We start from the raw sequence: 14,171 nt of genomic DNA on the forward strand, positions 1-14,171 counted from the left end.
AATAATAAAGTTGAGCCTAGAAAGAGTAAAATGAGAAACAATAACTAAAATATTTGGTCTTGATTTTTATATTAAAAAACAAACCTCATACCTACTCTGAGACAATGTTCTATCTTGAAGCTTTTTATTAGGACAAGCTAATCAATAGTGAAATTGAATCAATTATAAACAATAATACATGTGAACTAATGGATTTTTCACTTAAAAGTAAATCATTAGGATATAAATGGATATTTAATAGAAAGATAAAATCTAATGAAACAATTGAAAAATCCAAAACAAGACTTGTTGTTTAAGGATTCAAATAACAAGAAAGTGTGGACTATTTTGATATATATATTTATCTATATCAATAATAACTTTCATACAAATGTTAATAACCATCACATCTATTAACAAACTTGAAATACATTAGATGAAAATAAAAATAGTTTTCTTAAATTGTGACTTTGACAAAGAGGTTTACATGGAACAACCTAAAAGATTTGTTATTAAAGAACAAGGAAAGAAAGTCTATAAGCTTGTATAATAATTATATAGTTTGAAATAAGTACATAAACAATGGTATGAAAAAAATTGACAAGGTTGTGTTGTCAAATGAGTTTAAAATAAACAAAGTTCATAAATGTATTTACGTAAAAACACATATAGAGGCCATGTGATTGTATGTCTCAATATGGATAAAATGCTAATTCAAGATAGCAATGATTACATGATCAAGTCTACAAAAAAAATATTAATTAAGTTTGACATGAAAGACTAAAGTGTTGTTGATGTCATAGTATAAATAAAAGTTACTAGGACATCTAATGGATTGACATTGTTTCAATCTCATTATATTGTGAAAATTATTTCCTAAGGTGATAACAACACTATCAAAACAACAGTGGATTTAAATGTGTATCTGTCAAAAAAAAGAAAAAAAATAAACATATTGGAATATTGTCAAATAATCAGGAACTTGATGCATGTTATAAACTATACAATACTAGATATTGAGTACATAATAAGCAAACTAAGTCAATTTTCTAGTAATCTGAGTATAGATCATTAAAAAGAAATAAATAAAGTACTTAAATATTTAAGATATGTCTTGGACTATGAGTTACACTATATTGGTTACCTAAAGCTATTAGAAAGATATAGTGATGTAAATTTGATATCCAACACTAAGGATTCAAGATTCATTGGTTGATATGTCTTCACATTTAGCAGAGCAGCTATGTCATAAAAAATTTCTAAGAAAATATCTAATGTAATATCGATAATGAAACAATGTTTATTGCTCCTGATAAAGTTAGAAAAGAAGCCGAATGACTTTGAAATTTCATAAAGGATATTTTGTATTAGTTGAAACTAGTGCTAAAAATGTATGTCCATTATGACAATTAGACAACAATTGAAAGCTCATAAAGTAGCATCTATAATGATAAGTCTACACATATACATTGTAGACATAATACCATTAAATATTTTTTCTTGAATAAGATATTTTCCATTGAGTATATGAAGTCAAAGAAAATATTGTGGATCCATTAACTAAAGGTTTATCAAGAGAGCTTGTGTATAATTCATTAAAGAGAATGAGTTTAAAGCCTTTAAATATATATAAAAATATATAATAATGATAACCCTACCTAGATGACTAGAGATCTCAAGATCGAGATTCAAAGTAAAAACTAATTCATGGAACATTCTTAATATCACTTTAAAATTATTATTTCTTACATATTCCTATGATAAAGGGTGAGTAGTGCTCTTGGTTATTTTCATATATTGGTATACCATGTAGAGTATAGTAGAATACTCCTAATAAAAAAATCACCTATATAAATTAGAAATATGGTTGTTTCTTTTAGAATTTATAAAAGTTTAAATTCTCTAATACAATCATGAAACTAGGAGTTATTTAAGACCAAAATGAACACAATCATTAAAAACAAAGGATATCTCTAAGTGGAGAACCGTGTAGATACTACTATCATTGTTTACATGAAATGCTGAATAGTTTAAGACATCACATTCAATATTTAGCCGAAGAAGTCTGATATTATTTCAATAAGAATTGTCCAAAGTAAAAAGTTACTTATCCTAATGTAGTGATCCATCAAATCATTATTTCTTTATGGATCTTTGAGACTTTATATATTGGTTAAATAATTTCCATTTATGCGGGAATTTTTATAAATTTGTTTGAAAACAAATAGTTAATTGGCACGTTTGAAGCCAAATTGAAAGTAGAATCCACTCGTTATTAGAGTTAAAACTTTATTATAAATTATTATTCAACAATGTTTTTTAACATGAAATATTAATATGATTAAAATAAATTATAGATGAATAAGACATTGATTTCAAATAACTATTGGTTAACATGTTTTTGTGAAATCTAAAACTCCCGATCTCACATTGAAAATATACAAGATTTGCTTGTAGTTTACAAAATAGAAAATTAAAGAGTCATAGATGAGCCTAAGTAAAGTGGATTTGAACTTAAGTCATAAGCACACTTGTTTGGCTCGGGTTTAGAAACTACTTAGGTCTTGGGTTTGGATTTGAACTTAAATAAGATTTTATGTCATAAGGCTATTGGCTTTTTGCTAATCTATTTTGGACTTGGATTTGAGTTTGTTATAAAATAATTTCATGGATCATAAGACATTATTTTTTGTTAGCCCATTTCTTTCTCCATCCTATAAATTAAGTGTCTCAATAATCGTTTTCTTTAACCTGAACATAATTTATTATACATAAAATATGTGATTTATTAAATTTTCATGTTAATTTTATTTTTATGATGGGTAATTAAATCAAAATGATAAGAACTAATTTTAGTAATCAATTCTACATCAATTTAAGTTTTAAAAATTAGTATAAAAGAGGGTTGAAGAGAAGTTGTGCTATAAACCTAATAATAACCATTAAGCCTTGTTATCTAATAATTTGTTGAGCTATTTTTTTTTCATTTGTATTCATGCTAGAGCTTAAGTTTTAGTCATTTGTAGAGATATTTTGAGTTTTCTTATTCATTTAGTTATAGATTTTTAATTAATTGTATTCTTTAAAAGTTTAGTTTTGCACTATTAAAAAATTGAGATGATTAGCAACTTCCTAATCCACTGTACATAAAATTAAAATCCATTGCTAGTAAAAATCAGCAATGAAATCAGCAACAAAAAATATTAGATTCAAATTTCTGATTTCTTATGCATCAGCAATGAAAAAATCATTGTTAATAACAGGTTTTTTTCCCAGGATTGAAGAAGAAAATTATTAAAATATATCTCTTCTTCTTCTTTCTTCTTCTGATTGAACTTCTACTGCATATTTCTACCCTTTGCAGAAACACCATATTTCTACTGCATCTTAGCAATCTCTTCTTCTTTCTTCTTTTGATTGAACTTCTTACTCATTTTCACTTGCTGACAATATATACAGAACAATCAAATATTGATTCTCCACAATAAACCTTGACAAGTGATCCACTGCTTTTTCGCATAAAACCATAAAAGTAGTGTCTTTTGTGTCCTTGTTGATTATGGTTTGGATTTTACGAATCACTCCATATTTTCCAAATATATAATAAATACATCTTTTCACTTGATATGTTGAATGGTAAATTACAAACATAGAGGATGTAGTCCACCTTAGGTGATAGACGTATGTTGCCTTTGCATTAGCTGATTATTTGCGCCATTAGTGTGGTGTTTGGGTACTAAGAAAGTGAGACAAATTTTTTGTGGTTTTTTTTCTTATCTATGTGAGAGAGGAAATTGCCATTATATATATTAAGGAGCAAAGCCTGCACAAGAACGAATTCAAAAGTTTTTGGATTTTTAATTTTTGAAGAACCAGGAAGAGACTACAGAGAAGGAGAGAGGAGGGAGATTAATTTTTTTTTTATGGAATCAGCAATAGATTTTTCATTACAGATTTTATCCTACCACATTAGCAATGGGAAAACCTATTGCAAGTTCTTTAATTAATTTATTTTTTAAAATTATTTATTGTTATAAAGCAATGTAGTTTTCGTTGCTAAATTTGTTGTTGACACTAAAATATCATATATACATATTTTGTTTATAAAAAAATCATATATACATATTCTGTTGCTAAATCAGCATCTAGATTATTGCATTGCTAAAATCCGATGCTAATAGCTATATTTTTTAGTTATGTATTAAAATCTTGAAAGAATAATTGTATTAAATTTGTTTTTATTAAGTGAGAAGCAATCAAATCTTAAAAACATATAATTAATCATTTACTGACAACAAAGTTTTTATTCTAAGAGCTTATATGAGTTAATGTTTTTAGTTATCTTGTTGACATTTTATTTATTGAAGATTACATGATTGACCGTAATTAATTGCCTAACTTGTGTTATAATTATGTAACATCTCATGGATACCTGCCACTTAGTACAGGATTCTTTTAACATGTATAAGAAATTAAATAAAGTGGAACCTTAACATTAATTTAAGCTTTTAGTAGAAGTAGATAGTATTTTTCTGGAAAAAAACCCCTAGGCTCGCTGGAGCTGCTGGCTTGTTTCTTGCTCGTTCACTGTTGGATCTTCTTGGAACTTTTCGGGGAGGTTTGCCAATATGTGCTCTCTATTCTGAACAATGGAGTTTGCCTAGAAATTATCCGGTGAAGAGTTACTTTACGTGAACAGTTGCTAATTTCAAGATTAGTCTAGTTAAACCCCATTATCTGGTATTTTAACCATTGGATCGATGAAGCTGGTTTTGCAATATGTTATTCATGTTATGATGAACTACAACTTGATCCTTTGGATTGAATTGCATATTTTTATATTCTTAGTAATTGCTGTAACTACCGCCTAGAATTTGTTTCTGCTAGTCAATCCGTTATAGGAAGCGGCCGACCGACATATAAGATAGTACCTACATTGCCTTTTAACATGGCTCCCAACCCACCAAAATAAACCACCAACACTACAACCACCACCACCACAAAAAACATCTTCAAACAACACCAAAAAAACCACCCCTACACCACTACCAAACCTCATATCTCCTCGGGTTCTTAGGGTGAAAGAGTGAGAGTTACTGACTCTAGCACTCAGTTTACTCTACATTTCAATCGTCATCAGTAGACTGGCTCTCGCCTTCATTTTACTAAAGATATGTGTGATGACATCGACAAGTGGTATCGTTGCCTTGTCAAATTTGTTTTGGGTATCAAAATGGTGTTTCATGCTGTGAAATCAATTGCAAACAGGGTATGGATGAGCCTCGACCTTGAGGATGGCATTTATGTGAGTGGTTAGTTTATGATATTTTATTTCAAAATGGAAACTGGCTGGTAAAAGGTCCTTCAAAAGGATCCCTAGATGCTTGGAGGAAAGGCCATCATTCTTTAATAATGGCACATCGGTTATGATTTTGATGTTAACAAGATCACCAAGGTTCTAATTTGGATCAAAATCTATGATTTACCATATGTTATATTGAACAAGAAAGGATTAAGTGTGATTGTTAGTATAGTTGGTAGACCATTAGCAGACCTATAGGTACAAGCATACAAAGTATGGACGGTTGTGTATGGAGGTAGATGTACCACTATGTTTTGTCCACACTTTTGAGGTCAACCTTGAAGGCAAGAATGAATTGATTACTGTTAATGTGTTCTATAATTGGAAGTCGAGCAGGTGTGAAAAATACAAGGTTTTTGGTCACTCCTGCTTCTATGGCTACAGATGAGATAGACTTGACAGCTTCTAAGATTCACCCCCCAGAACCAATCCTACCTACATCACCTCTAAAGAAAAATGGTGATGATACTCGTATTATTCCTCTGGTTGTTGAGGACCTGTAAACCTCTCAGGAGGTATTGCCAACACCAACTCCGTGATCAGACCATGGTAAAAATGTTGTTTCTCGAGCATTATCAGCATCAGAACATATCCATGTTAGGCCATCTTAATAAGGCCAACTAAAATTGACCCGGTGCATTATTAATAAGCAAATGTCACCCCCAATCTCTCCTAAGATCCCCTCAAATGATGAATTCTCCCTTGTTACTCGGAGGAAAAAAGAAGAAGAAGAAAACGATTTCTAACTAAGCGCTTTTCTTTTATCTTAGGCTCTCCAGCTCTAGTTTTACTACACAATATTGCTGTCTTCGTAGAACCAGTTGACCGATTATAGATTTTCTACAAACTAGTCGACTAGTTCCTAGGTTTATTACTGGGTATCATTGTAAAACCAATCAACCTTTTTTGGGTTACTAGAAACTAGCTAACCACCTCCTTAGTTTTTCTTCGAATAATCAGAAAATCATTTTTGGATTTCCTAGAAACCTGGCAACCAAATGTCTCTATTTTAGCTTTTTCTTTGTTTTCTTGTTTTTCTAGCTTTATTCTTTGTTTTGAACTTATGGTCTCTTTATCTGGTCTTCAGACTTATACTACTTGGGGTATGCCTCTCATATCTTGTAATTAATTTGTGGATTTATACAACTTAACCTTTTCCATAAAAAAAACTTAGTATTTGATCCATCCATTTGGTAACTTCATAGCTAAACATACCACTACTAGAAAATTGTCAAATACCAACGACAATACCAATGGAAAAAATAACATTGATAAATTATGATGATATTTACCGACAAAAAATCAAAATTTTGTTTCCATTAGTAATAATTGACGAAAAAGTTTCATGGATGAATACCAACAGAATTACTAGTGGAATTAAAAAAAAGAAGGAAAGTTATTCCCTTATTAATTTCGTCAACAAATCTAGCATGTCAATATTTTCGACGTACTTTAGTCGTTAATTTTTGTTGGTAAATATATCGGTAATATTAAAATTATAACCAGCAGCACTACCCCCCCCCCCAATTTGTTCTTCTTCTTTCATTTTCTTTCTACAAAAAACAACACCATTCCCCTTATATGTTGTAATATATCTAGTTTCTATCATCACAAATCTGACCATCCCAACACTTAGTCTGTTAGTATCTATGTCATGATTCAATTGTTTTTTAAGACTTGCCACATCATGTAAGAAAACCTACCTATTTTTTGTTTTAACCCTTTTTTATGTTAATATTTTAGCATTTTTGTGTAGTTTTTGTAGTTAGTTTGTATGTTTACTTGTGTTATAGTTTTTTCCTAAACAAATTTGTTACATGAATATATGATTTATACATGTTAGGGTTCGTTTAAGATTTTTAAATTTTTTATTTGTTTGTCATTTGATGAAATTGAGTTTGATTTTGTAACTTAGATGTGTTATAATAAAATAAATAATGGTTTATTTAATTGAGTTTGATTTTGAGAATTTTCAATTGTAGATAAAGAACTAAACACAAATGCAACAAGGTTTCTTGACTTTTGAAAGATTCCGACAAGCCATTATTGGATGAGTGCACAAATCACAGTAAATTACTAATTTTTGTACATGTGTTCACCATCAAGTCAGATTATAAGCTGAGTGACGTCTATTATAATAAAATTGTTGGATAGGTGAGAAGCATTTTTTCTAAAGAGAATAAGCTAAAAGAAAAATTATATGCTGCTAAATCCATAACGAATCCCCTTATCCTAGGATTCTAGAAACTTGACATGTGTCCAACTTTTGCATCTTGTCCTACCATGAAAATACAGGTTTTATCAAGTGAAGAACCTGTGGGCAAGCTCGATACAAACCTATAATTAGTATGGGATAGACTCTTGTCGTATATAGAAAGCTGAGATACTTCCCAATCACTCTTAAGTTGCAAAAGTTATTCATATCTCAAAACACTGTTGAGCATATGATATGACCTCATTCACATGATGTGATGGATGGAGTCATAGTGCACTCTTCTAATGGATGGAGCATATTGTCTTTCTTTTAAAATAAATTAAAACATTCATTTATTCAATATCTATTTAATTATATGTAAATACTTGTTTAACCTTAAAAAATAAAAATAAAATGCATGTTAAGGCTTCGATATGCAAGGATTATAATGTTGAAAAGATTTTAACTTTTATTCGTACTATTTTAAACCTCACTTGAAAACAAGGATCAACTGCGTTTTAAGACATGATGGTGGTGGGTAAATACCTTCAAGTTGAAATTTGTCAAAAATTTTCCATCCGAGATGACCTTTCTAAAAAAAAATATACTGAAGGGAAGATACTTGATAGAAATCAAATTCAGACATGTATATAATTATATGTTGTTTAACTACAATGAGTTCAGACCTTTTATTCAGTAAGAAAATGGAATAAGTGTTTACACAAACATATTAACATATTGCTATTTTTTAAAAAAATTTCTTATATACTCTCATATAAATTGATAGATTGAATAATTCCTTGTATGCAATATTATCAATTTTTACTATCCTAAAATTTACATGATTGAATCTTAAATTGTCATGTTCCAAGATGAATAATTTGTCATATAGTTTAAAACACATGTAAGCAGTATTTAATAATTCTTAACTCTCATAATATTTAATTTTATTATACATTTCTCTTCAACCATTAGTGATTGTCATCTTGTATCAGGTTTATCAAATGGAAGGCAATGGTAGTGACAATTTGAATTTACTATGTATAGGTTCTAAAAGAAAGGTCAAGTGTTATAATGGGTATTTCTTCAATGGATATATTTTTTATACTGAAAAGTATGGTCAGGGTAGAAAAAACTATAATAGTGAAGTTTGTGTTAAGGGATCAACGTCTAATGAGTTTAAAAGTTGATTGTTATGTAAAGTTAAAGAGGTGATTGAATTGCAATATCATAACGAGAAAAATAAAATCTTTTTATTTAAATGTTATTGGTATAATAACACTGATAGAGGAATCAGAGTCGATCCCTACCATGATTTGGTTAAAATTAATACAAAGGGTAAACTTTACAATGTTGACGATATCCATTCTTTAGAAATGTGAAGTTTATTACACATATGCTCCTTTCTTTAGAAATGGTCGTTCTAGAGTTAATTGGTTCTCCATTGTGAAAACCAAACTTAGGGTTGTATCCAAGTTGTTTAGGATGGTAATGATGAAGTAACTGCAAGAGACGATGTTTTTGAACTTGAAAGAAAATTCAAATTTTCTTGTTGTTGAGAATATTTTTGTTGATGTTGATGTTGATGTCGAGGAGTTAAATGATATATTGAGAACTAGTGTACATACATAAATCGATGAAGGTGATAAGATTGACGATCTTCAATTAAATGAAGAAGACGATGATGGACATGATAATAATGAAATTGATGAAGAAGAAGACAATTCTGATTAAAAAGATTTTGAACTGATTTTATATGTAAAATATCTATGTGTAATGAAATTGACATTAATGTACTTTTCCCATATGTTGTTGCTTTATAATGAATTATTGTTAACACAATTGGAACATTTATTATAGTGATTTTACTATTTTGCTATTAAATAGATTTGGTGTTACTGTATGGTGATTTTACTATATTTGCAGGTTGGATATATAGGAAATACAAAAATATTAGGGGGGAAAAACTATTTTAAAGAGTTGGAAAAAAATAACAGGACTTTACCATTGTTTTATACCGATGAGAATACTAATGGAATGTCAAATACCAATGAAATTACCAATAGATTTAATCCCTTGAAGAGTTCCATAGAGCTGAAAAATAATTACAGGACTTTGCCATTATTTTATTATGATTAAACTATAGACGAACTAAGTCCCTCAGAGAGTTTCAAAAAGTTAGAAAAAAAGTTACAGGACTTTGTTGTCGACGAACTAAGTCTCTCGGAGAGTTCCAGAGAGTTGAAAAAAAAATTACTGGACTTTACAACTAAAAATTCGAATCACTAATGAAATCACCGACGAAACTAAATGTCATCGAAACTTTTGGGGGGTTCTCAAAATGTTTTAATGTTAATTATCATCAGAATTACCAACGGACTGTAAAAAGTGTTTAATATGCAACTTTCCATTGGTAATTCCATTGCTTATAAATGATGTGTTAATTTTACCAACGAAGATACCATCGATAATTTCATTGGAAAAAAAACTCATCAATAATAGACCACAATCCATAATTCCAAAAAAAAAAACCCTTATCTCTCCCTCCTTTTTATCTCTCGCTCTCCTCTAACTCAAAATTCCACCAACTTCCTCACTAGTCCAACTCCAGCCAACGATAACAACTTTGACAACGACAACTTATCATCTCCTCATTTTTTTCTCCAATGTAATTTATATGTTTAGTAAGTTCTTTCTTTATTGTTGTCAATTCTTTCTTAATTTATGTTTCTTTATATTTTTAGTAATTTCAATCAACATAGCTTTTATCAAGTTTTGTTCTTCTTCCTTATTGGCTAGTAAATTTTGTTCTTTGAGTTACCCTAGTTGATTGAAATGATTCTTTCTTGTTGCTTTTGTTATTTTTATTTTTGGCCATGTTAGTGTTATCTCTAAATTGGGTTGGCAATCTTATTTTTGCATTTGGAATTTTTTTTTTGAAATAAAGCAAACTCTTTTATTATTATTATTATAATGTGGTTTTCTTTCCTTGATGAGTCATCTTAGTTGCTCATTGAAACCTAGTTCGTGTTTCCAATCTTAGATTAGCAGGACTGAGATATGGCACCTTCTTTCCCGTCATTTTATTCATGTTTTTTACCAATCGTAATTTAGTCTCTCTTTGTTTCCTAGAATGGATGACAGAAAAATTGTCTTAGGTTTGCTTTAATTTGCATAATACTCTAATTTCTTTGAAAAAACATTGAGGCAAAAGCTTAGCTAAAGGATACCTCCTGTTCATAAAAAAAAAGAAGTAAACTTGTGTATATTTTTCAATTTATGCTATTGTTTGTTGAATTTGGTATACTATATTGTGGATTTTAATATTTGTTGTATGAAATATAAGTAGTTTATATACTCTATTTTTATTTTGGAAAATTAGATTATTGGTAAATTCATAGATATTTGATTGGTGGGGTTGTCTTTGATTTCAGGTTAATAACTATTGTTGTTCAAACAAGTTTGCTCATTCTATAACTTTTGATAAAATCAGTTTATGATATAATAATTTGTTAATCCAACAAATCATTTTATAATTTTATTCTACATATATTAAATATTAGTTATAAATAAAATCAACTAGTTTGCAGCATGAATTATTGATGCGTATTTACAAGTTTTAAAATATTGGGTAGGCTCTTGTATATGAGAGGTGTTGTCGATTTTTTTTAAAAAAATAGGATATAGTAATAATGTTATTATGTTTCTTATCAAAAAAATTTTATATGAGGAAGAGAAGGTTAGTAAACATAGAGACGGACAGGAGTGTTGCTGATTCTTTTGGTAATACTTCTGATGACCATGATTTACTAGTATTGCTAGGTGCCAACCATGGCAAGGCAAATCAGGCACCCTCTCTCAATGCAGGCTTGTCGAGTGCGAGTATGATTTGCAGAGCGGATGTCCCTTCTGAGCGAGATGTATACATTGGGAAGTATATTGCTTAGTGAAAGCCCGACCACAACACATATGTTTTTTTTCTTTTTCTGCACAATAAAAAATTAAACAACAATGGATAAAGTTTGAATAATTAGTTTCAATGAATGAATTGAAATTCAGGTTTATAAATGTTGAGGTTGCTTGCATGATAACATTAACGATGAAATTATCGATGACAATGCCTTTGTTTCAATAAAGTCAGGTTTTTAAAAATTTTGGATGGAAGCCTATGATTGATGCTTGGTTTGAAAAGTTCAAGGTTAGTATATACATAAACAATTATTTTTTAATTTTTATAAACTAATTATTTTATGAAATTGATATGGAAGAAAAAATTTTATTGGGAGGAGGCTAACAATAGCATGACCAAGAGAGTGTAAGAGAACCATAAGGTCATTAGGTAAGATTGAATTCAAATTGTTATATTTCTTAAGAAAATATTAAAATTTTATTTTTTGTTATCTTATTCAAATTTTTTTAACCACGTTGCATGATTTCTAGTATGATGCTCATTAAAAAAAAAAAAAGAGCAAAGAAATAAGCAAAAGAGAAACTTGTTCCAAGCTGGGATAATGTGGCCATGTGGAGGGATTTCAAATCTCTGTAAGTCACATAGGGTATCTAGGACATTTATCTTCTGCACGTGTTGTCATAGTGTTTCTTGAGGCGGTCATAGTATGGTTCGGAGATTCAGACCAATGAGATTTATGATTTCATAAGCACACACATCAAGTGATCTATTCTATTTGTTTCACATGCAAAACATATGATAATATTCTGTTTTATATGATATTTGTTTTTTAAATGGTTGTATTGTATGAAAATATTTAACTAATAATATCTTTTTTTTGTAGGCTATAGTGCTTAGGTGCGATCCAAAATTGATAGAGCTTTTTTTTGAAACCCACATGTGGAAGAAAAACAGATAGAAAATGGTGCAATAGCTCGTGGAGTAGCCGAGTTGGGAATTTCATTCTAAGTAGGATTTGAGTATTTTTTTAGTTATTATTTTAACTTGAGGATATCTTAATAATTCTATATTTTAGAGGTAAATTCTTGATTTTTCAGAAACTAGCTTACATGAATATCATGAGAAGCCAGTAAACAAGAAGAGAAACGAAACATCAAGCCATTAAATGCAATCAATAAATAATAGAAAATCTTTCCTGTTTTCATCACCCAAAATTTCTTTGAGATATTCACCTTCAGATTTGCCTTCAGATAGTCTCCTAGTTCTAGCGAAATTCTTTGCTCCTATTTCTCTATCTCACCACCCTTGTTTTTGTAATCTTTTAATTACGTTCCCCCTTTTCAATCCCTATTTTCTTTGTTTCATCTCTTTTCTTTGTATCTTGTTCATAAATTTACAAACAATGGCCACAGGGTGAGTGTATGCAAGCTCATGAGCTACTTGTTTGCTTCTCTGTGAAAGTTTCCAAAAAGGGATGCGTTCTTAATTTTAATTAATGTTGAAATTGATCTAATTATATATAATTAAAGAGATAAAATTATTTGATTTATTTAGTCTTTACTTTTTACTATTTAGAAATGTTATAAAATTTAAAATTATATTTAAATACTTGATATTGTGTTTGTATTGTATAATTTGAAGTTAATTTATCTTGAAATTGTATTTTGAAAATAAAATTTATTATTTTAATAAAAAAACAAAAACCCAGTCATAATAGAATTGACAGCATTGATTCCAAATTGTTTAAGAAGAAGATACGGTACTTACTAGCATTTGAATTACTTGACTGATGCTTTAATTTCAGGTACACTCAAATGATTTTTATTCCCTTGGACAAAAGGGGCATTATATCCCTTTACACCTCATAAAACTTGAATTAGCATCTCTACCAGAGAAAGAGTGAAGAGTCCAAATCTTCAATAGTTCGATCTTAGTGATGAATGTAAATTTATTCTCACAGAGGATGGAAGCTCACCAAGAGCCACTCCGAATTGCCAAGCAACTTGTACGAAAGGCACTGTACAAAACACCATTATTATTTATCAGTGGCATTTCCTGCGGATTGGACCCATCTTTCAAAACATGTCTCGTAAATTGGATCAATCCTTCTTTTTAGTGTCTTGTATTTTCATCCTCGAATGTAAATCTGTGCAATTCCACTAAGGGAACTATTCTCTTAGTCTAAAATGGCAAGTTTTCATACCATGATATGCTGCCTTATTGAAGTTTGAGAGTCCATACAACCAAACACATATATGGCAAAGTCAATTCTTACACCCATAATTATAGACTATATATGCTTACATTATTATTATTTCTTCTTTTTTTTAACTGCACATTTCAAATCCTATAAAGGATGGGGATGAAGATTCGGAAATTATAAGAGGGCTATCCTAGTGTATAGCTCTTTAGAAATTGAGATTTTTTTTTTTATGAATATTGAAGAATTGAACTTTTTATTAAGAGTCTGTTTGATATTGTGATAGCGGTTGTTTTTCTCTTGAAAAATATATTAAAATAATATTTTTTTTATTTTTAACATCAATATATCAAAACGATCTGAAAATATCAATAAAAAACAAATTACCTCTAAAAAAAAAAAAGACTATCACACAATTTTTTGAAGAGCATTGAGTTTTGTTAGTGTGAATTTAATTTATTATTGATTTAGGGCCCATGTAAGCGCAAATTAAATCCCGACTTCTCTCTTCCTCGTTTTCTCAGAC

Source organism: Populus trichocarpa, chromosome 11 (assembly GCF_000002775.5).
Source record: "Populus trichocarpa isolate Nisqually-1 chromosome 11, P.trichocarpa_v4.1, whole genome shotgun sequence".
In the NCBI taxonomy this organism is placed as follows: Eukaryota; Viridiplantae; Streptophyta; class Magnoliopsida; order Malpighiales; family Salicaceae; genus Populus; species Populus trichocarpa.